Here is a 23,529-nt window from a genome sequence, read left to right as displayed (position 1 = left end):
TCCCTTACACCCCACAGTTAAACAGAGAGAGAGAGAGAGAGAGAGAGAGAGAGAGAGAGTTAGTTTACATTATCATCAGAGTTGCTGGATTCATGTTTATGTTTAAATAACCATTGTAATTATTTGCTTGGACAATACAGTTACTTACACAGTTCACTGCTTCAACTTGTTTGAGTGAAACAAATTGAGTGTGTGGGAGAGAAATTGAACATGAAAACAAGAGATGTTTTTCCTTGTTTCGCGTGTGTCATGACATTCTTTGTCATCTCCGAGGCAAGAAGCTACAGATCAAAAGAGAAAAACACAGAACAAAGCCTCAAATCCAAACCCTGAATTATGCAATATTTATTGCCACTGGAAATGCTTTGCCCCTGATTTTTCACAGACAGCATTACAAAACAATAGTGAGTTGTAATTCTGGAGTGCATTTCCTCAGACTGTAGCCTCCCGTGGCTTTTATCATGTGCTACTCAGACTCAATATTACACGGCAAACTGACCCACATCTGTAAATAAATAAAATATTTTTTGCCTATAATATTTTGCAGTCAACACCCATAACATGAATCAAAATTATTTGACAGTCATTTGACCGAAAACAAGGCACTGTGTCTCCAGCAACTGACAAAGAAAATACCCCTTTCCACAAAACTTCCAATTAATAAAAGATAATTAATTATTTAAAATAATAATAATTTAGAGAATAAATATCAGATTTATTTAAAATAATCACAGCTTTCATTTTGAAAGAACAGTAGGCTACTTCTATGCCTAAAAGCTTTTTTTTCGACTGCATAAAACTGCAGTCAATCTGAATTTAAAATTGACACTATGTACTTCAACACACAATCCTGGTCCTATTGCTAGTCATTATTATTAAAATATTATTAATAAGATGTTTTGAAGAAGATTGGGGGTTCAAACAACATTAGACCCCACTGACTTTTACTGCATAGAAAAAAAAAACCCAAATGATACCTTTTTTTTTTTCACAACAACAACAAAAAAAAAACAATTTTGTGTTCCACAAAAGAAAGAAAGTCAAAGTCATGCAGGTTGGAGCGACATGACAGTAAATTAATGACAGAATTTTCTATCTCGTCTATCTCTTCAGACTTATAGAATTCATAACTAACTTTTAATCGAAGTTGAGAGCGTATAGTGTTTAAATGAGTCTGCAAACACACACATACAAACACCATGAGCCATGTTCTTGAACTGGGTCTGCCAGTTTTCCCTTAACCCCCCCACATCAAAGGCCATCAATCTCTCCCAGTACAGAGGGAAAGCCAAATATTTAGAGAAGGCCCAAGCCCCCATAAATCTGTTGTGGGAGAGAGCGGGGAGAACACGATACACCCTTAACACACACACCTAGCTCCCCATCCCAGCGCTCTCCTCACCTCCATCAGCCAGAGGAAGCAGAGGAAGACAGAAGGAATCTGAAAAAAAAGAGAAAGCTGTGCTGTGCCTAAGTTGAAAGGTGCTCTGGGAGTCTTAAATTAGGTAGAGAAGTATATAGTGCCCCCTACCTTTTAATATACACATGCATAAAGGCATATATGCTGAGACACAAACACACACTAGAAATCCATAACTACCGCTTTAAATCACTGCTATGGCTCACATACTAGCGAAAATGCAATCCCCTAAACACAACACACACATTTGCAATCCAGCAACTTTTCCCCGGGCTTTGATTTACAATAACAAAGCTTGGTTCCACTCGAGAAGACTGGCAAATATTCTAAACTATTTATTCCCCCTTTCATTGGAAAACAATATGGTATTTTGTGTAATAAAGAAAGGAATGCTGTACTGACAGGTCAGAGGTCACGTTAGGAGTAAATTGAGGGCAGATGAGACCTAGTTTAGTTTGTGAATGGAGCCGTGCGGAGGAGAGTGGACAAGACGCAGAGATGTTTGGCTTGCCCTGAGTGCAGAATAAGGAACCAGCCATAAGAGCTGGAGGGCTCTTAGCACCGCTGAGCTAAATGACATGAGTTTATCCATCTTATGGCTGACCACTTCAGTGAGAGCATGCCTATTGTACCTGAGAAACTATTTACCAGTGCATTGGTAACACTCACACACACAGTCATACTCATATACACAGACTCTTATCATCCACTTCGTTCTTACACACACACACACACACACACACACACACCATAGACTGTAAAAAAAAGACACACACACACACACACACAGAGGACAGTCCTCAGCTGTCTGGCTAACAGGGAACAAGCAGGGATTATGCTGTCTCTCTCACTCTTTCCACGTCTTTAAGAGTTCTCAGTGTGTCCTTTAGGGTCAGACAGGAAGATTGATCCCATGGAAAGAATACAACAACCTCCAGCCCTGACAGATGCCCCGGATCAACTACAACTTTCTTCGGGGACCCTGCTGGGATAGAGAGCCACCTCAGCCCATTTAGAGAGCAGCCCTAACACTGCAGCCCAAGGCTTACACTCAGATCACAAAGTCTGTATATGGAGCTCCTTATATAGGTAGGGGGGGCCAAATCAATTCCCCAATATTTATTAATTTGACATGATAATATAATATAATATAATATAATATAATATAATATAATATAATATAATATAATATAATATAATATAATATAATATAATATAATATAATATAATAAGAGTCAATTATTCAATTTATATATGGTTATCACACCTTAAAACAATGATCAGATGATGTATTTCAAGACATTTGTCAGTTTTTTGTCCTAAAACGCGCTTGTGTGTAGGTCTAATTTCTTACGCATCTCATCCCAAGCCTCCGTTGCTAATTCCAAAACGTCATTTTAGATCTAGTAATGGCCTGATAGCAGACTATTGCAGTTATTAAAGGAGAACTCCGGTCAATTTTAACATTGAGCTCATTTTTTTGTACATTTGGAGTGCTGTCAATACAGAGAACAATGACAAAAATCGGTGTTGCCTACACCGTGTTATCCTCTTTTTAAAATTTGCACCCTGTTGACTTCAATGGGGCAAGTTTTAAACCTGCTTTTAGCCTCTTAACATCCTTGATGTGTCATTACAAGTGCACAGGTCATGTGAGTGATTCCTTCGGCGTGAACGCGGGTCAATCTGACTGCAGTAGATGTGAAAGATATGAATAAAAATGATATTTATTTAGCCAGCGCACATACCTGTATTTACATCCTGTTTTCGGTCAAAGTCCATAGTAATCGATTGTCGAGTTCACGCGCATTGGTTTAGTACCTATGATCATGCGCGTGAACTCGACAATCGATTACTATGGACTTCGACCAAAAACAGGATGTAAATACAGGTATGTGCGCTGGCTAAATAAATATCATTTTTATTCATATCTTTCACATCTACTGCAGTCAGATTGACCCGCGTTCACACCGAAGGAATCACTCACATGACCTGTGCACTTGTAATGACACATCAAGGATGTTAAGAGGCTAAAAGCAGGTTTAAAACTTGCCCCATTGAAGTCAACAGAGTGCAAATTTTAAAAAGAGGATAACACGGTGTAGGCAACACCGATTTTTGTCGTTGTTCTCTGTATTGACAGCACTCCAAATTTACAAAAAAATTAGCTCAATGTTAAAATTGACCGGAGTTCTCCTTTAATGCAGTTATTAGATAGAGAGAGAGAGAGAGAGAGAGAGAGAGAGAGAGAGATTTTGCATATGTAAATTACCTGAGTCTGGCACGTCTCTCAACAATGTTTGGCAGCAGCTTCTCTACTAATAGCTGTACATTTATCACCTCCAAGAACATCACCGTTATTACCTCGCTAGTGAGAAATGTCATGTAGCTTTTTACTACTATACCGATAAAATCGCAAAGAGCAGCACTGACAACAGCGCTTTCCGTAAATAATAAAACATATTTTTGTGTAAAAAAATCATGGAAATAATTAGTCGTTTTTTAGCCTATTGTTTACTATATTTATTTGCTTGGTCAGTGTCAGTGTTTTTGTTGTTGTTTTGCTGTTGTAGCCTGTAAGGACCTTTTGAAATCATTTGATATGAAACTGTAATATGGTCAAGATCTGCCTGGAACTATAGCCGTGCATTTCCCTGAAAATAATTTCACACCTTAGAACGTTCCTCAACCAATCAGATTCAAGCATTCAACAGCCCCGTAGTATAATATAATTAATATAATATATAACCTGAAACTTACTGTTATTAATATTGGGGGCAATGCAGTCGGACACCCATGTGGTCAGCAGTGGCCCTGGTTCAGCCTCTGCCTGAGCATCCAGGAAAGGGCAAATTCAGGTGCTTCTGTCATCTCGCGCCATCAGTTTGTTGGTATTCTTGGCTGTCGTGCCCAGTGAAATGTCACCTCTCTGAAGGCCTCCATCTATTTTGTGTATAAATGTCAATAATGAGTTATACAACCACAATATGGCAGAGGATTCTTTGCACAGGGGTTTTGTAACCTTTTTTCAATGCTGCGACTTTACTTTAAAAAATTCGGGTATGTCTTCAATGTTCCCCCAGAGCAGCTTTTCCCCCCTTCTGTTATTTAACTAACCGCCTCTCCTGTGTTTCTTTTCTGTGTTTATTCTTACAGCATTAATTCCACCTTTCTTCTCTCTCTCTCTGTTTCCCTGTTCCTGTGTGGGCTGTGCAGAGAGAGCTCCCTTGTCTCGGTGTTTGACACGCGTCTTCCTGTGTGGCTGCCAGGACCGCTAGGGACAGGAGAGGAACAAAGCTGTCCAGAGCACTGCCCGATTCAATTACACACCTAGGCCACAAATAAAACTCAGACCGTCTGCACTCACAGGCACAGTGGCCTGCACCTCAAAACCTCGAATGAAGATATTTTGGTCTTGGTTTGGACATTGGGACATATGTTAATATTTATGTTGATGGACATTGGTGTTTATTCAGCCATTTATGAATAATTCTATAGGTTACATCCTAATAAAATGTAAACATTTTGAAGATCCATCTAATGGACTACAACACAATTTAAAGATAAAAGTGATAATAATATTTAGTCATTTACTCACCCTCATGTCATTCCAAATCCTGAAGGAAAAAAAGATATCACAGTTTCCACAAAAGTGTTTTTAACATTGATGATAATACTACGAAATGTTTCTTGAGCACCAAATCAGCATATTAGAATGATTTAATAATTTAGAAGTAATGGCTGCTGAAATATTAGCTTTGCATCACAGGAATATTACATTTTAAAATAGAATTTCTTTTCTATTTTGCAATATTACACTTTTTACTGTGTTTAAAAAATAAATAAATGCAGCCAAAAATATTTTTTTACAAAATTCTATTAAATAAATGCACTGTAAGTCACTTTGGATAAAAGGGCCATCAATAAATGTAAAAGAACAAACTAAAAAAAAATATTGTGCTGTTTTTCTATGCCTTAGGCATTTTCCAGGAGGTCTAAAACCCCTTAACTGCGGTAAAAGTCAGTGTAACACAAGGCCTTGAAGAGGCTTATTGCGAATATAAAACAGCAGCAAAAGCAATATGATAATATGTCACATATATCATTCCTCTTACTCCTCCCCTCTCTTCACCTCACCCCTCTTGTGAAGCCAACAGCCCCCTCCACTGGGCCCGTGAGGGTCTCTGGTCACATAATCACTCCTTGCTGATCCTAATAGCACATCACAGACACCGCCACTTCAGCCTCCCTCCGTTCAGAAGCACCCGGTCGGAGACGTTCGTTACCCCTGTGACCCCCCGCTCTAGCACCCAGAGAGGGACCCCCAACATCTTCTACCCCCAACACCCAAGCGCTGGCCCCCTTGCACATGCATTGTCCCCTGGGGTTTAATTGGAGCGATGTTCCCTATTGTGCTCGCACTCAATGGCAGTGGAGAAGCCCATTGTAGGAGTGAATGAGGCCAGGAGTGTTCATTAGGTCCCGCGGCTGAATGGGTCTATCTGGGGGTGAGGACCACAACACAGAGCGTCCTGGACCTCCGTGGAGGGTGAAACCACTGTCGCTCTGACATACACTGACGCTTGGCCTCATGAAAGGTCTGCGACTGCGAGTTCATTTGTTATGGGGCTTTTGTAGCTCTGAGATAGACGAATCAAGAAAGAAAGAGAAAAAGAGAGGCTTGGATGCCCAACCATACCTGAGGGATCCAGAGCTGCTGTATGGAGGTGAATAATGTCCTGCACTATCAAGAAAACGCTCTGATCACATTCAGATAATGCAAACTTGTGAGTGTCTACACAAAGAAGGTGAAACGTGGACTATATAGAGAGATTTCAAATAAATGCTGTTCTTTTGAACTTTCTATTCATCAAATAATTCTAAAAGAAAATGCATCACTGTTTCAACCGTTTTCTTGAGCACTAAATCAGCCTATTAGAATGATTTCTGAAGGATCATGTGACGCTGACAACTGGAGTAATGAAAATTCAGCTTTGCCATCAGAGGAATAAATTACATTTTATATTAAAACAGAAACCGTTATTTTAAATTGGAATAATATTTAACAAAATATTAATGGTTTTACTGTATTTTGTATAAATGCAGCTTGAGCATAAGAAAATGCAGACAAATATGCATGAAACAAGGCAGTCATCACTGCAGTGTCTTGTCTGATATGAATGAATTAAATTTCTCTTGGGGGACGGCAACAGCTGGGCATTTCCGCACTTCTGCAGACTGCAGCTGGCACTGTGCCTCACACCTGGCATACCGCCAGTTTCCTTCAGCAGAGTCATGGTGCATCGCCCAGGACAGAGCAATTCAATTCAGATCATCAGATTAAACTTGCTATAAAAACCACTGAAGTATGCCTATCAACCTTTTTAGTGTAACAACAATCGAAGGTGTTTATACTGTAGGTGTCATTTTTTTTCCGGAGAGTGTAAACTGTAAAAGCCTGCGAGATTGTGTCACCATCACTGAGTTTTAAACATTAAGCTTAATTAAACCTGTCCTGTAACATGTCATATACAATGAATCATTTACTCACCCTCCTGACAAACAACCTCACCACGCTAGTTGTGGTCTAGTCTAACTTTGGTGACCCAGAACGTAAACCGAGCCTCTAAGGTAAACTTTCTAAGCTTCCTGCACCCAGACTGCACTGACTCGAGCCCCGCCAGTCTCCGCCTGTCCTGTTACTGGAGCCACAGTCATGGAGCTGTCCTGACAAACTCCAGCCCTCCACCCTGACCAGCGCTCGTCACGTCACCCCTCACAGCCCTGCTATTGAAGTTCAGGCTGCTCCGAGAGGACTTTCTCTCTTTCACACACACACTCATAACCGATGGTTACAGGCTGGAAAATGCCAGAGGTCATGCAAATGAACACACAAGTGGGGCTAAAATTTAATGTTAATCTGACATCATTTAAGTAGTATGTGTGGTCACCGTCTTATTCTTTATATACACAAACATTGTGTCTACCAGGGACTTTCCACGAATAGGGTACAAAATAGCATATGAAACTTAAAAAAATTAGAATAATATTTTTCTTTTTTATGAAATGGTCAGTGGAAGAAAATGCTGATCATCAACCTCAAGATGTCAAACTAATTATTATTTAAGACATATTCATTTTTTATTAGGGCTGCAATTTTAAGAACCCTGATATTACAATTTGGAGCATATCTAATACAAAATCAAATCATTTTGTAATTTTCTAGCAATAAATATTTATAAAAATAGACCATTTCTAAGGTTCAGAACTATTTGGGGACAAAATTAAATATCCATTCAACATGTTTTAAAATGAAATCACCATTGATAAGGGCAATAAAAACATTTTATGCATTTATAACTAACAAAATTGTTAATTGTTAACTAACAAAAGGAATTGTTTCTCATGCTAATTTAATTTTAAGATGATAATAATGTTTTAACTGACATATCTAACAGATCTCATAATAAAACATTTTGATTGTTGCCTGTAATTCTTAAAAAATAAAAATAAAAACTGTAATATAAAAAAATAACAGTACTGTATTCATGGAAAGTGCCACTACCACTCAAAACACACAATGATTTATACTATGTCTCTCACACAAAGCAAACTTTCCTTCTTTCTGTCAGTGTTTATTTTACTCTATGCCTCATGGAGTAGCCCACACTAGTACACACATGCATGTACTTACATTTATACATTTAACAGATGCTTCTATTCAAAGTGACTTACAAAAAAAGAACAAAAGCAATTCGTCAAAGGACCAAAAGTAATTGTAATATACAGTGCCAGGTTTATTAATCAACTAGATGCAAGCTTCATCCCACAAACATAAGGCACACACTAACATACACTCAACATATTATCCACCTCAGTAAAATCACACTGAAGCCCCATGAAAGCACATTCTCATTCACAGTTACACAAGGTCTATAGCATCTGGATCAAATGGTATATGTGTCAGTGCTTCAACAATTGGCATTTGTATTTTGTGTGTCCCCTTTCTATGTTCTGTCCTTTCCTGTTTAGCCTGGGCGTCTGCTGGGCGTCTGTGGGCAGTAAACAAAAGAGGGCTACGTAACCACTGTGGCACGCTTGGAGAGATGGGATGGTTTTCATTTTGCTAGGAAACAAGGCTGATCAGACATTTGCACTAAAAAAAGTTTAAAAAAGTATTTATGACAAACTTACTCTGACAAAATTATTAATTATTAATATTTAAGTAGTCTTAAATATGTATCTTAAAAATGTTAAAAGCAATATAAAACACTTTATTCGAATTATTCCAAATGAGGGAGCACATCATTAACATAATACACCCACAAACAATACCCATATAAGCTATCGACACAAGCTCTAGTTTAAAGCCACTCTCACTCTCCGCAAACTTAGCCAAGTGCGTCTATAACCAAATACAACAAGGCCTAGACCACATGTAAATGGCTGCAGACCGAGTACACACATCATTACTCTGAAATAATCAAGGGTCAGTATTATTATTAAGAAGAAGGAAAAAATGTATCTTAAATTAAAAAAAATTTAAGTTACATAGTTAATTGAATAACTCTAAATAAATGATTATTGTCGAATAAATTGAAGTGCAAAGTCACAGATGTCTGCAAACAGGTTTTAAGTACTTCTATGGTGAATGAAACAGCTCTGTGATATTTCTACCTCACCCTCTTTTCTCTTGTTTTGGACCAAATCAGTATTTCTAACTCCCGCTTCTCTCTTTGCTCTTTAATTTACTTCCCTTTTAAATTCTTCTGCTCTTTCAACTAATTCCTGCCACCCTCTAAAAAGTCAAACCCTATGAGTAAAACCCTAGACTGCCTTTTTCACAGAATCTCTCAATTGCCATCCACCCCCTCCCCACCACTCCAACAGTTTGATCTACTGAGAGTCATGCTCTTCACTTTTACAGTGACATCTGTGATTAGAAACCGCGTATCTGCCCACCCACATGCTGCACATCACACAGAACAAGCTGTCGAAGATGTAAAGACATCACGTTGTGCCAAAAGCATGAACAAAAACGTCACCGCGTGACCCTGAGATCTGGCCGACAGAGCCGTCCTGGGATCACATGTTGGGGTGTGGGTTTTAATAGGCAGCCAGGCTGCATAAAACTCACTGCTTTGTTTGTTTTGCAGCCTTCGTACTGTAAAATCCTAAAGCGATTCTCAGGGCCGCCCTCTTCCATTTAGTAGTATCTGCAGAACAAATGTTCCCCACACTGGAGCTGTTGCTGGCCACACGGTGGAGGAGGATGTTTGGAGGAGAATGAGAGAGAGTGTGTGCTTGTGTGGTGCTGAAACGGACTGATGTGTGAACACACACACACACACACAGTGGAAGGCAGGGCCCGAGGGCCGTGGGGTGTGTGTAAATGAGCATTATCCTCTCTGCAGCCCCTCACATCCTGACTCATGCCACATCACAGAACCAGACCCAGCCAGTCCACGCTCATCCAGCCATACATCTGTCCCCGAGCACTGAGGGGACTGAAAAAGACAAACAGAGTGGAGAACATAAGAGAGAAGCAGATGCAGCGGCCGCACGGCAGCATGCCGGATAAGAAGAGGAAAAGGAGTGATGGAGGAAGGATGGGTAGAGCAAAATGGATACAAAGAAAGAAAGTAATAGGGGAGTCCAGCTGTGTCCCATTAGAGGTGGAGCACAGGAGGTGGTTGGGGTTGGCAGGGGGCAGTGTCCAGGAAGTGCTAAGAGGGACATACAGCGGTCTGGACAAGGGTTTTATTAGACAAACTGCCCTCTGTCTTTCTCTTTTTCTCTCTCTCTCTCTATACGCCCTTGGGCCTTGCAAGGGCTAGACCAGTAGAAAACTATTAGAGCTGTGGAACTGAGGCCGGACCACCCAGAGACACACATATTATAATGGCTACCAGGAGGAAGTCCTGCCATCAGGGCTGCAGCTGGAGAGAAAAAGAGACCTAGGCTGAAAGAGAATGTGGATGAGGCAGACAGAGAAAGAGGGATAGATAAAGGAATAAAAGAGGCGAGCCGCTGAGGTTTTGCCACTTGTGAACACTGCTCTCCTTTGATTTTTTTTTGTTGCTATCTGTCTCGTATTCAAATCAAACCTTCACCTGCTGCCTTTGCTACTCTTGGTTTTCCACACACTGTCGCTGAGGAGACGCAGGTTGAAATAGCTCGCGTGCTTGCATCACAAGCCGCGCCTGAGAAAATGCGCGCGGAATCTGAGAGCTTCGAGAAATGCGCACGCGCGCCTCAATGAATAGACCCTTCTGCCTGTTTTCTGACGATTATCGTCTGCAGCCCGAGGGGTAAAATACATATTCAAGACGAATCATTTCTCTGGTATGCCGGTATATTAGCATATTCATCACCATCGCCTTAGGTAACGTAACCAAAGTTTTAAATAACGGTATCTCGCTTTAAAAAGTAACTGAACCGCGACAAGCATATGTGGAGAATTTGACACAGCCACCCTCCGTGTTAACATTCCAGAGCAGGATGTGTATACCGGTAATGAGCCTTGGCTCGGACTTCTGAGATCCTTTCTTCAATTGTCTTTGATCTTCTCCATCTGAGTTGTATATTGTACCGTCCAAACATGCGCACCGTCGCTGTCTGCAAACCACAAGAATGTTTGACTAAATAACGTGATTCCTCGGCAGGAGACATGGAAGGAAAGTATAGCCAAGGTGAGGGCGGAAATTTGTTCTCAAGGTCAAGTTAGAGATGAGAAAGACGGTAGATGTTTGGGCGGGACTCATTTGTTACTATGGTAGATTCTGTTGCCTCATCCAAATATAACAGACAAGGGTGGATCCGGTTTAAGTCTAGCCTTTGACTATACTGGCTGAAAAGCTATTTATATGAAAAATATCTTGATGTAAAAAAAAATTAAAAATCTTTATTTGTCATAAATGGTCAAATGGTCTCGCACGGAGGGTACTTTCTCATCCTGTCCAGCAGGGTTGCCAGATATGCATGCAAAACCAGGCCAATACCACAGCTCAAAATATACAGTAGCACACACAAAGCAAAGCAAATACATTTAGATGATGTATTTACAAGTTTCCTTTCATTTGTAGGCATAGAAAATAAGGTAGGAAAGTATAATTAAAAAATTATATATAGCCTATAGGCTAGGCTATATCTAATCAAGTTAACAACCATAGGAAAGAAAATTAGCCTGACAAAACTAACATCATGATGCATCTGGACTCACATTTATGGGTTATAAATATATTATACAGAGGTACAATTTTACTATAATGCTAAATTAACAGTTAAAACTAGTTAACGCATTTGCTATTATGAACTAACAACAAAAGTTCTATAAATGACCCTCAATGTATTATGAATTATGAACAGTATATTTTTAATTTAACATAAACCATATAGTTGTTTAGCATTAGAAAAAAGAAATAGAGAAATAATGTAACGTGCCATATGTTAAATAATCATGTGTATTAAAAAAAATATATATATAGCCTATGTCTTTCAATATATGCGAAGGGTTGCAATACTAGACATTAAAGCATTTATTAAATAACAAAAAGAGCTGATAAGTAATATGATGGACTAATACAATCTAAGAAAGGTTGTTTTATCCTGTATATAATCAACTTGTGAAGATTACTTGCGTTGGAAGGAGGCATAACTGTTTTAATTATTTTATAATTGGTAGTGGTTAAGTGGTTTATAAGAGCAAAAGCATGTAGAATATTTTAATTTTCTTTAAATCTTAAAAAGAGTTCAATTTCAAGGAAAGAGCCACACAGGGCACCATTCAAAAATGCATCCTTCACCCTAGTCTCGGAGTTCACTTCAAAAAGTGAAGCTTATTCATTCGCAGGTAATTATTAAACCACCAAAAGCTGTCCAACACAAAGATTTACGGAGAGGGTGTCCCTGCCAGGAAGCAAAGTGTTGGGAGGGTTTATTCTCCCTCTGGCCACATTGTCACACTCACATGGTTGGTCTCTCGCTTCAACCTCATCCTGTCCAATTTAATGCTATAGGCTCCCTGACAGAGCTCAGGTCGGAAGATTTAATACCTAAGCTATTCAATCATTAAGGTGTTTTATACATCTAGCCTCGGCCTTCTAGCTCCCTCGTAAAAAATAATATTTGTCTTTCCAACTGTACTGTGAACCACAAAGTCCTTATATTTTATTTTCATCTGTGCTGTAAAACCTTGTTCTTGCCCTCAGACCCACCCGGCTATGGGCAATTACCTTGTTCTGTAACTGCACTGTGGTGTGTGATGATGTGATCATGTATGTGTATGTGTGTCTGAAAATGTATGAGCTGAGCTGTGGGGAAGCCACACTCTGGGCAGGAGGTCAAGGCTACTTGAGATTGCGAGTGTGTGTAATATGTGTTTTAACTTCCCTTTGGCCTGGCACATGAACGCACGCACACACCAGCCCACATTTGCAGCCATGTTTTTCCAGGCCTGAGATGTTACTGCTTCTGTGGTGGTAACTAAAAGGCAAGCTGTAAATGAAGTGTGAGAAGAAGTTGTACAGAGTGGTCAAGTATAGAATTAGAGGTAGAATGAGATTAATTTAAAGAGAGAATACACCTGGACCAATGACCGGGTTTCATCACTGAAGAGCCAAACGTAAGAAAGCAAACTACATTTCTCATGTCTGGTTCTTCAACAGTCTCTCTGTCAGTTTTATCTGTAGAAACTCCACAGTGACTGTCCAGACGTTTAACATCACTGTGTTCTTAAATGCTGTGTCAAGTCAGCTAATATTATTGCTGTCTCATTAGCTAATCAAAGCGCTAACTTATGAGATGAGCTGAATGATCCTGTTAGCATTGTGAAGAGGCATCTTCAGGGCTGTCATTTTCTCTTCTACAGGCTTGTTAGAGGACAACGATCTGCTCATTAGAAGTGTAAGTAGTGGGCCTGGATATGAGGAGCTCTCCAGAGAATGGCTATGTTCGGAATAGCATACTAGCATACTACTCAAATGTTCGCAGATTTTCTGTATGAGTGGAATACCTGTATTACATGCCAAAATGTGCAAGCAAAGCATACTAGAGGAATACTATATCCCATAATGCAACACACTTAACCTTCAATTTCCAATGTGATGAATGACCTAGATGCAAAATCAGTGCTGATTATTATTATTCATATTTTGCATATTTTTCTTAACATAATATTCTGGATGAGAAAAAGCAAAGACATTTTTTTTAACATAAAATTGGTATAGACTGCCTCATCTGACACAGGTTTGTTATTGTTTTCTTAATATATAGCCTATAGTCTAATATATATATAGCCTATATATAGCCTAAGAGAGAGAGAGAGAGAGAGAGAGAGAGAGAGAATATAAACAATAACACATGAGTCTCAATTGATAAACGGAGAGTTCAGATTAAATCCTTAATAAATATAATATACTGTATATAGTGTAATACACTATAATAATACAATATACACTAATACACTGTAATAATAATTTGATTAAAAAAATAATTTGTTTAAGTTTTATAATTTTTTACAGTTTTAGAAATTGATTTTTCCCAGGTATAAGATTTTTTTTCAGAGTTAGTACATTAGTATCTTCTGTAATGTACTCAAGATAGTAGTTTTTTTTTTTTTTTTCAAGACTTTTCATAGCCCTCAGAACGAATAAAATAAGTTGCTTGTTTTATATTTTTAGTGTGTGTTTGTCTGGCTAGTGTGAGTTTCATGACCATGTCATCACATCAGAATACAGAAAATTGAGCATCCATTTGACCAGCTTTGCATTAAACATTAACTCGTGTTCTCTTGTTAAAGCTGCTAGCACGTCACACTGGAGGTTGTAAATACCTGCTCATAGCCTCCTCCCCACCTCTGTGTGGCAGCTTCAGTAATGAGGTCCACCAGGTGGCTCAATACATACATGTGATAGAAGAGTTATAAGACAACATTATATAGCCCTGACAGCTGACACCATCAAAACACATTCTAGTAACTTCAGTATACAACAACCATACATCACTATATGCAATTTTCAGAAATACTAGAATACATCAACACACACAAAAAAAGGAATCCACTGAAGATATTTTGCCTGGATTAAATGCAGATTAATCAGATTGTCGGGTCTGTTATTATTCCTCTGATTATATTTTTAGGGATTACCTTAGATCATGAGTATAATGTCAATTTTTTGGCCACTGCAGCACTCTCCATAGCAACAGTTTATATTTCATTTCTTTGACATCATGAATGATTTAGTCACCTCTGTCCTTTCCATCCCATTAATAAGGCAAACACATTACGGCACAGCAAAGAGAAGATAACAGGAGCCTGAATTTTCCTCTCGAACCTCCTCCCAAAGAATGAAAATATTATCTTATGCTTATTTATGATTTGAGCTTTGACTTTGTAATTTGCCGTTAAGGTTTCGAGAGTGAGCCGGCCCAATGGACAATGAGAAGCAGCAACTGAACTAAGCCAGGGAACAGAGAAATGACTGTGGGCATGGAAAAATGATGTATTCAGTATTAGAATTAGGTTACAAAAATCAGCATCACTTTTGCTCCTCTTTCTTTCTCTCTAAAGAGAGGAGCAGGAGTTGAGTGACTCTACCCTCTGCCAAACCCACTAAACCTTCATAGCCCTCATTCTTTTATGGATCCATGGCCTACTGGTTTCGGACACATTGAGCTGGAGTATAATACAGGACACTAGAGGTCAAATTCGGTTCGGGATCTGATCCTGTTCTTGATTCTACCCTTCTTCCCCATTTCTTTTCCTTTCTCTTCTCTCTCCTAAATAAAAGCACCAAAAAAGACCAAAAAACCTCATGAGATCTGGCAGTGATAGAAAACAACACGCATTAGCAATTCTTTCATACTTTCACAATTCCATCTAAGATGAATGTTCTCTGAGGGTCTCTCGTGTGCTTTCTTCCTCTCTGCCTACTATTATTCCGGTTTGTCTATTTTCCTACGCCGCGTTTGTTTTTCTGCAGCATTCCAGCGTTCCATTGCCGCATTAAAGCCGGATTCCTGAGTATAAATGGATTACATCATTGTTATTGAATAGATGTTGCTAATTCAAACGTGCTGTATGGATTTGTTTTTAGAAATCAAGTATAGTAAGTGTTCGGGGACAAGCAAGGGCGCTGGACAGAAAGAAGCAGAAAGAAATGGAGAGAAAGCCACAGGAGCAAGCTACAGAGAACCCATCTAAACTTTATTTTTTACCGTGAGTGTTGGATTTGGAGGTACGGCCGAGCTTTGTGGCCGGCTGTGTTTGGGTTTCTCCCTATCTGCTGACAGCTTTCTCCGTTGGATCGAGGCAGGACGCTTCCCACAGCGCCGTAGCCAATCATGCCAATCAGATTTGACATTTCGAGTGGGCCCCAGAGTCAGGCCGAGCAACAGACTGACCTGTGAGCTCTGTTAACAATACCACTCAGCAGATTTCAACACCCGCTCAGTTCCCAAACACTGCTGTGCATCTCTAGGCTTGATATTGTCGAAGAGGACAAATTGATTCGGGCTTGAGCACTGGACAAGAAAAAACACAACATTATATGTCTGTTTTTTTGAATAGCGCACTGAAATGCAGCAAATTGGCTCAAAGGGCTGTTGGGTATTTTGGTACGTGTTAAAGCACATGATTTTTTTAACATTTCCCTCAGACTATTCTCTTGGGACCTCACAGAGTAAAAACCCAAACAGAGAGGGAGAACTTAGGTTGCAATAACGCAAACATGGAGGCATGTATAAAACTGAGCAAAAGTGATCAAAACGAAGATAAAGCTGGTGTAAGAGAAATCTGAGAGTCCTATGATCATGCCCATGAGATTTTCTACATTTACACAGTTCTTCTGACCACCCAGCCCATCACTACTGCCCCTCACCCAGCCCGGAGCATGAGCTGGAAAAAACTACACTGCCCACTTCCTCCTCTTCCACTCAATCTATTCCTCTCTTTCTCTGCCACTCCCAGTCATGTTATATCCGCTCGTAAAGGTGAGACTTTGAACCCAATTCTCTTGCCCCTCCCCTGATGGCAGCTAAAGGGTGTCTATTGTGCGTCCGTTAAACATCAGGTAGAAGATGTATTCATTCAGGATTTCAAAGAAGTGTAGGGGAGTTTTTTTTTTAAAGTAAATATATTTTTGTATAATGACTCAAGTCTTTTATAAAGGCTATTCAGAGTTTCCACCATTACCAGTGGGCTACTATTGTTGCAATGTGAACCTGGCACAAGTCTCGAAGTCCTGCAAACCCTCAGAAGAGTGAGACTGCTGTTCTCTTGATGGTTCGGAGAGCTTGTTTCCTGCCACTGCTGTTGTGATCTGGCTTTGTCATTAACACCCCTGCTGTCAGAGGATTACAGTAATAGTACAGATTACCATCTCTCACATTCTAACCACACAAACCAAACCTTAGCACCTAGTCTGATGAGACTTTTCCCTCTCCATCCTCACTGTATCTCAGTGTCTGTTCTTCTCTTTCTTTGTCCCTTCCTTTCCTCTCTCTGGTGCAGATGTTGCAGCGGTAGCAAAGGTCAGAGGTCACTGAGGGTTTGGGTTTCCTGAGCACAGCCTCCTGTAGAGCTCAGTCAGGGCGCTTCCGTCAGCACAGCCCACTCACTGCAGCCTCCTCTGCAAAAATATTAGTCTTCAAGCAGCACAAGGGAAAAAGAAGAGCGAGGGAAAATATTTTTTTCTTTGGCATACAGCTTTGATGGTCCAATCATAGCTTCACCTTAACATACACACACACACACACACATATATATATATATTATCTATATATCTTAAAGTCAATGTACCTATTAAGGAACATTATCAAAAAATTGTTAACACAATTGATTAACATATATTTTCATGACAATTAAGCACATTTCCCACACATTCTAATTACTGTTGTGTCAAATCAATGATTTTTTAAAATTAAAATCAGCATAAATAAAGGTAACACAACAAATACCACCACTACAAATAGAAATACTTTACAATTTATATATATTTTTCACATTATGGTAATAGGAATTATATTTTTCTCAATATAGTAATTACAATTGTAATTACTATATTGAGAAAAATATAATCTTTATGAAAGTAATAACAAAGGGAAAAATCTTAAATGTCCTAAAGGTTGGCTTAATTTTCCTTATGCAGAATTTTGTTTTGATTTCGAAAAGTTGAATCAAAAATATACACAAATTTGAGAATCTCTAGTATTTGGGTATATCCCCCTTTTGTATTAATATAATTTGCACATAAGAGTTCAAATTTGACAAATTTGCACATTTAATTTATGACCTAGAAATAGTGCAGAGTTTTAAATTTCATAGCAATTAGTCATAGTAATTCTTTTAAATATTAAAAATCCTGAAACATTAAATTTTCAATGTGATGGGACCCTGCTTTTTTATACATATATATATATATATATATATATATATATATATATATATATATATATATATTCAACATTAAAGGGGTCATGAACTGAGAATTCAAACATTCTTTGATCTTTTGACAGTTAAGAGGTCGTTATACTATAAAAATATCCTGTAAGTTTCAAAACTAAAAACTTCCTTGTTATTCCAAAAACAGCTTTTATTGAAACCAAGGCTAGAAAACGACAGGATCTCAAAAGTGGGGACTTATGACATCATAGGGCAGCGAAAGACAATCAACACCTCTGTCTACATCACGGTGTCTTTGGCGCCGCCCACTGGAGCGTTAGTGAATAGTTACATCAACACAGGATCAATACCATTACCTTCCAAATGATCCTAATCAGGGTTTGAAATTAACACCCGCCAACCCGCCAAATGCGGGTAAAAATTAACTTTGGCGGTAATGCTGTCAAATCACTAGCCAATTTGGTGTGTTACTATGTTTACTCACTCTGCTGGGGAAGTTCGTGTACGCCAAATCTGTGCGGATTTAGCGCAAATACTCAACTCATGAGTCATCATGACATTAAATACAGCATATTGCACAGAAGCTGCACATTTCTGGCTTACTTGAACATACATATTACTAAGCAGCAAATAACAGTGCGCTTGTTCACTTGCATTGAAGTAATATAGCGAATATTAAAAAGCATTTGGTTAACAGAAAAGACATTGTTATTTTCCAACATCCTACATGTTCTTTGTTCTTACTGTATTGATCTGTCCACCTAAAACACATTTTTGGTAAAAAAAAAAATATGAATGAATGGGGAGGAGATTGCTGGATGACAGGATTTTGTTTGAATAAGAAATGAATGTATGAAATCCAAATTGTAATCTGTTATTTAAAATGTGATTAAATTATGTACAGAAAGCGATCAAAGAACGCTCCCTTTCCAGTCGCCCAAGCTGTTAATCACACAGGCGAGTTTATCTGTACACTTGCCAAAACTAGTTATGAAATCAATGATGCTGTTACACTGCACAACGAAGCTCTTACTGTATTTACATTGTGTTTGCATTGTTATTTGGTGAAAGCATTCGTGAGAGTGCAGAGATTGCGTTGCAATGATGAGATCACTTCATTCACGCGATCAACAGACTGTCTTTCATCTGCTCAATGCTCATCACTGCAACCTTACATGTGTTGGGAAAAGATCTAAATATAATGCTATAATCATCACTTTTCATGATTCATTAATCTTGATAGCTGTAATGGTAAAAACGTAGTAAAATATTTCGAGAGAGAGAGTTTCACATGTAATGCTAGCTATTTCATATGCAAACATGTCAGCCAATCACAGCAGTGGGCGTTTATACTGAAGTCTCACAGCAGACACGCCCCTTAAAACAGAGCGTTCAAATCAGAGGAAAAATGGCATTTATTTCTAAATTATTATCATACTAACATATTAAGGGCACCCCAGGAAACATTATAAAATAAAAAAATAATCCAGTTCATGACCCCTTTAAATGTGTGTGTTTGTGTACATGTTTGCAAGCAAAGCCTATGAGCTTGTGTAAGTCAGTGTGCGCTGGAAGGGCCCGGAGGTCTGGCCTCAGCGCTCTTTATAAACACATCAGTTGGGTTGACAGTGCACAGTAGGGGTGTACTGCAAGACGGGGAACTGGGACACCGTCCTCATAAAAAATCACTTCTAATTTATTTCCCCCCAAATTGGAAAGTGCACGCTCACACCTGACTAAATCATCACGCGTCAACAGGAGACGGCCCCCCGCCGCACACAGGCGAAACCTGAGCTTAGCATTGCTGCACAGTCTTGGGCCAGCCAGGCAGAAAAAACACACGAATGCACTGCACACCCTGTAATGGATTCTGCAGATGTCCCGGTCCAGATAGCCCTGTTCTCAATATGGCCCCTATTATTGAGAAATCCTTTATCAAATTTGTAATTCTGCTCTTTTTTCATCCCCATCTATCTCTCTGTCTGGTCATGAATGCCCTCTCACTCTTTCTTGGGCTTCCTCTCTTGGCTCGTAGCTACTACCCTTTCTTGTGCCCTACGACCCTCCTCCCTTCCCTTCAATTCCTTCCTTCAGCTCATCTATCACTTCTAGGCCAGTTGGCATTTGTAAGCGGGGTGTCCATGCTCAGCATGCTTCAGGAAAAAGATTCCTTCCCCTTAATCTCATATTCTTTATTTAACTCATAATCAGTTTTCTGATCAGATTATTTTACCTCTATGTTTTCCCCCCACATTTTTTTTTTTAAGATTCCTGCCTTGTTCACACTAGCTCTGTCCATACTCTTTTTCTCTCTGTGGAGTCCCAGCTCCCAATGCCTAATGTGGAACACTCGTTATTATGCAAGATCGGATGCAGTTTAGTATAAACTTTACAAAAACCAAACAAACAGCATTGGTCCTCTTGGGATAGGAAGTATCAAGACGGGTCGGTCCAGGAGGTTGGGTGTGACTGCTGTCACTCTAACACCCCTGAGACAAAACACCAATGCAGACCTCCACAAGACGGCTCAGCTCATCTTATAAATAGCGCAGTCTATGGTAAAGAACTGAGGTAAACAGAATGTTGAAGGTTCAAGCCATACAAATGATTTACAAGCCATGAGTAGCAGCATTATATCCTAGTGCAAAAACTGTGATGCTCTGTTATGTAAAGTGTCAGCTAAATAGCACATTAGATAATAGCTCATATTCATTTATGCATATAGGACTAAATAAGACACCAAAATGAATATAACCTAACCAGTGACATGAAGCTTCAGTTTGGTGTATTAGCCGACAACAACTGATTTCTTGCAGCAAAATTGGCATCTTATTTACACTGTAAAAAATATTGTTGGTTTAATTTTTTTTAAAAAGTAAGTAACCTGGTTGCCTTAAAAATTATTGAAATAAAAAAAAAATTAGTTAATTCAAAGGAGATTGGTTTAATCAACAGAAATTCAAACTACCATGTTATCTGAACCACATAAATTATCTAAGTTGATTTGACAAAAGAAAAAAAAGTGTTGTGTGATAAAAAATCATGAAAATAATTAGAATTGTAATGAGACTTTAATGGTTCCACTTTTGATTATCATAACAATTACGGTCCCTTAACAGTTGCATTAACAATTCTTTTAATACCTGTAAGGAATAAATATTGGGGGGAAATAAATGTAATTTAGTTGTCAAATGATTAGATAATTTCAGTATTAAATACATTTAAAACAAATGTGAGTTTACAAAGACTTTTTTAATGAATAAATGCAATGCAATAATTGACCTTGGAACTATAGTAGACAACAAACAAAAAATGGCATCTTTATGAAATACTACTAACAAAATTCATACATGTTATATAAGCAAATCTGTTTTTCAATAACTTTTCACTAATTCACTAATATAAGAGACACTTGTTCAGGAATCAGACTACACTGGTCAAGCTATATGTTTTTGATCCAGTAAAAAGAACCGGATCATGAAAGTAATTCGGTCAGGAATCGGATAACATTGGTCATGCTGTGTGTTTGACCAAAATAATGATTCACTAAAACAAACTGTCTCAAAAAAGTAATTCCGTCTGCATCGACAGAAGAATACACTTGTGGGAAAAAAAACGTTAATGGAATTGAAGGTCATTCGGCTCTGGTATGTTTTAATGGAATCGGTTCCTGCCCTAGTAATTCTGTTTATTATGTTTTGTGAGCTGAGCACTTTATTCTATGACAACATTAAAAGCCACAAAGTCATTACTAATGTTCCAAAACCGTGCCCAACAAAGCTAAATAATTCATCATGCATCCAAAGTCTAAAACAAATAAGGTATATATGACAGAGAGTGTCGGTTAAACTAAACATAATTTACACTCAGATTCCCCATAATATTTAATATAGTTTTAAAATAGCTAACACTTCTTCTGAGAACAGATCTAGAGAGAGTAAAGGTGAAAGGGAGATTCCACGGCTGACTAATGTCCTGGTTTGGTAGAGAGTGAAGGACAGCAGTAGTCAAAGGTCAGTCAGGGTTAGGCTGTCAATGCATGACATAGAGCGCTTTAACTCTCTCTCTCTCTCTGCCCTCTCTCTCTAGGGCCATGCCAGATGTTAAAATCTATGTAACTACTGACAGGCCTACACAGATCTTTCTCTCAGCCTGTGACTGACCCTTACAACCTCTGTTCTCACAGCTGTTGTACTGTAGAGCACTGTTTCCACAGAGATGGCAGACAGAACAGAAGGAGAGGATCGATGATGCTATCATTTATGCTGTAGAATGTTGTGTAACAAGGTTTATGTTTTCACTAAATATACACAATGTGAGAATGATGTGAATGGTGTCAAAAAGGGTACATAATTTGGATGTATGTGTTTTAAGGAGAGGTGACAGATTACATAATAAAAATACAATGTATTGTTTAAGATTTTGCACAATGAATGTAAGAACAGGTATGACTGGAATTCTTCCTGAGAGGAAGGATTATCTCATGGAAAATATTCTACACAATATTTTATCTGCGTTTGGGTGAGAAAGGGTTACCGTGATTTTGCCAAATCTGATCCTGGTACAATATTCCTGTCCGGAAATTTTGTCTGAAACCTATCCCTATCCCTAAATTTAACCCCACTCTCAGAAAAAACCCACAACTTATCCTTAAAATCAGAGAGAAATGATAGGTGAATAACACTGATGTAGAAAACCTTGTTGTAAGCTAAAATTTGAAATAAACTGTAAACTTGTCCCTCAAATCTGACTGGTTGATTGGAATGTTGTTCCTGATTCAGGAACATGTTGTACTTGGTGAAATCATGCACCGTGAGAAAGAGAGAGCAAGAGAGAGACAAGTTAATAATTCAACAATAGACTAGAAATATAACATCAAATACAAATATTAAAAGATTATTACATTATGATATGACTGGGGGGAAAATTTTTTTTTTTTTTTTTTTTAATCTAAAATTAGCAAATCTGCTGTATTTTCTTTACATCTACAGTCTATCAAGACTTGCATCTTTCATTTTACATTTTATTTTAAGGTGTCCTTTTCTGTGTTACAGTGTAATTATACATTTAGGTATACTGAGTAATAATAATTAACTACATGTACATATAGGGTTAGGATTGGGGTTTGGTTTAGGGTTAGTTGCATGTAATTTATAGTTATTACTAGTACAGTAACTACATGTAACAAAGACACTGTAAAATAAAGTGTTACCCATCCTTTTAATTAGGCTATAATAATCTCCTAAATACATAAGTTATTTTCTATAATTTAGCATTTAGAAAATTAATTAATTAAATTCAAATGATTGAACATTTCCTGATATTTTAAGTATATATTTGACAATGACAGATATACAGATAGACAGATAGACAGATAGATAGATAGATAGATAGATAGATAGATAGATAGATAGATAGATAGATAGATAGATAGATAGTGGAAAAGGATGGAAACAAGTGAATGATGTCAGAAAGAATGCCATAACATTTACCCGAGAAAAAAAAAGATGATGTCATAAAGAATAATCCAGAATGTTTTATAGAAGCATGCATAATGTCGTAAAGGTCCTCTGAACTCATGTAGTCTGTTGACATTAGAAAACTGCTTATGTCAGTGCTAATATCTGTGGCAGAAATACCAGCATGTTTTTCTGGTTCGGAATTTTAGCGAAGGGGATGAAAACTACGGTCTGGATTTTGTCACATT

The 23,529-nt window shown here is 38.3% G+C and overlaps 1 long non-coding RNA gene across 1 annotated transcript; it reads right to left on the bottom strand.

The window, feature by feature from the left end:
• Positions 1-221: 221 nt before the first annotated feature.
• LOC307173901 lies at positions 222-4,255 on the bottom strand. Its single transcript, XR_013823921.1, has 3 exons — positions 4,181-4,255; positions 1,403-1,441; positions 222-281 (listed from the first exon to the last, which is right to left on the bottom strand). It is a non-coding gene; the product is annotated as an uncharacterized lncRNA (long non-coding RNA).
• Between the last annotated feature and the right edge of the window lie 19,274 nt (positions 4,256-23,529).

Source organism: Squalius cephalus (assembly GCF_949319135.1).
Source record: "Squalius cephalus genome assembly, chromosome: 16".
NCBI lineage: Eukaryota > Metazoa > Chordata > Actinopteri > Cypriniformes > Leuciscidae > Squalius > Squalius cephalus.
The sequence above is the reverse complement of the archived record's forward strand: the minus strand, read 5'-3'. Positions and strand labels throughout refer to the sequence as shown.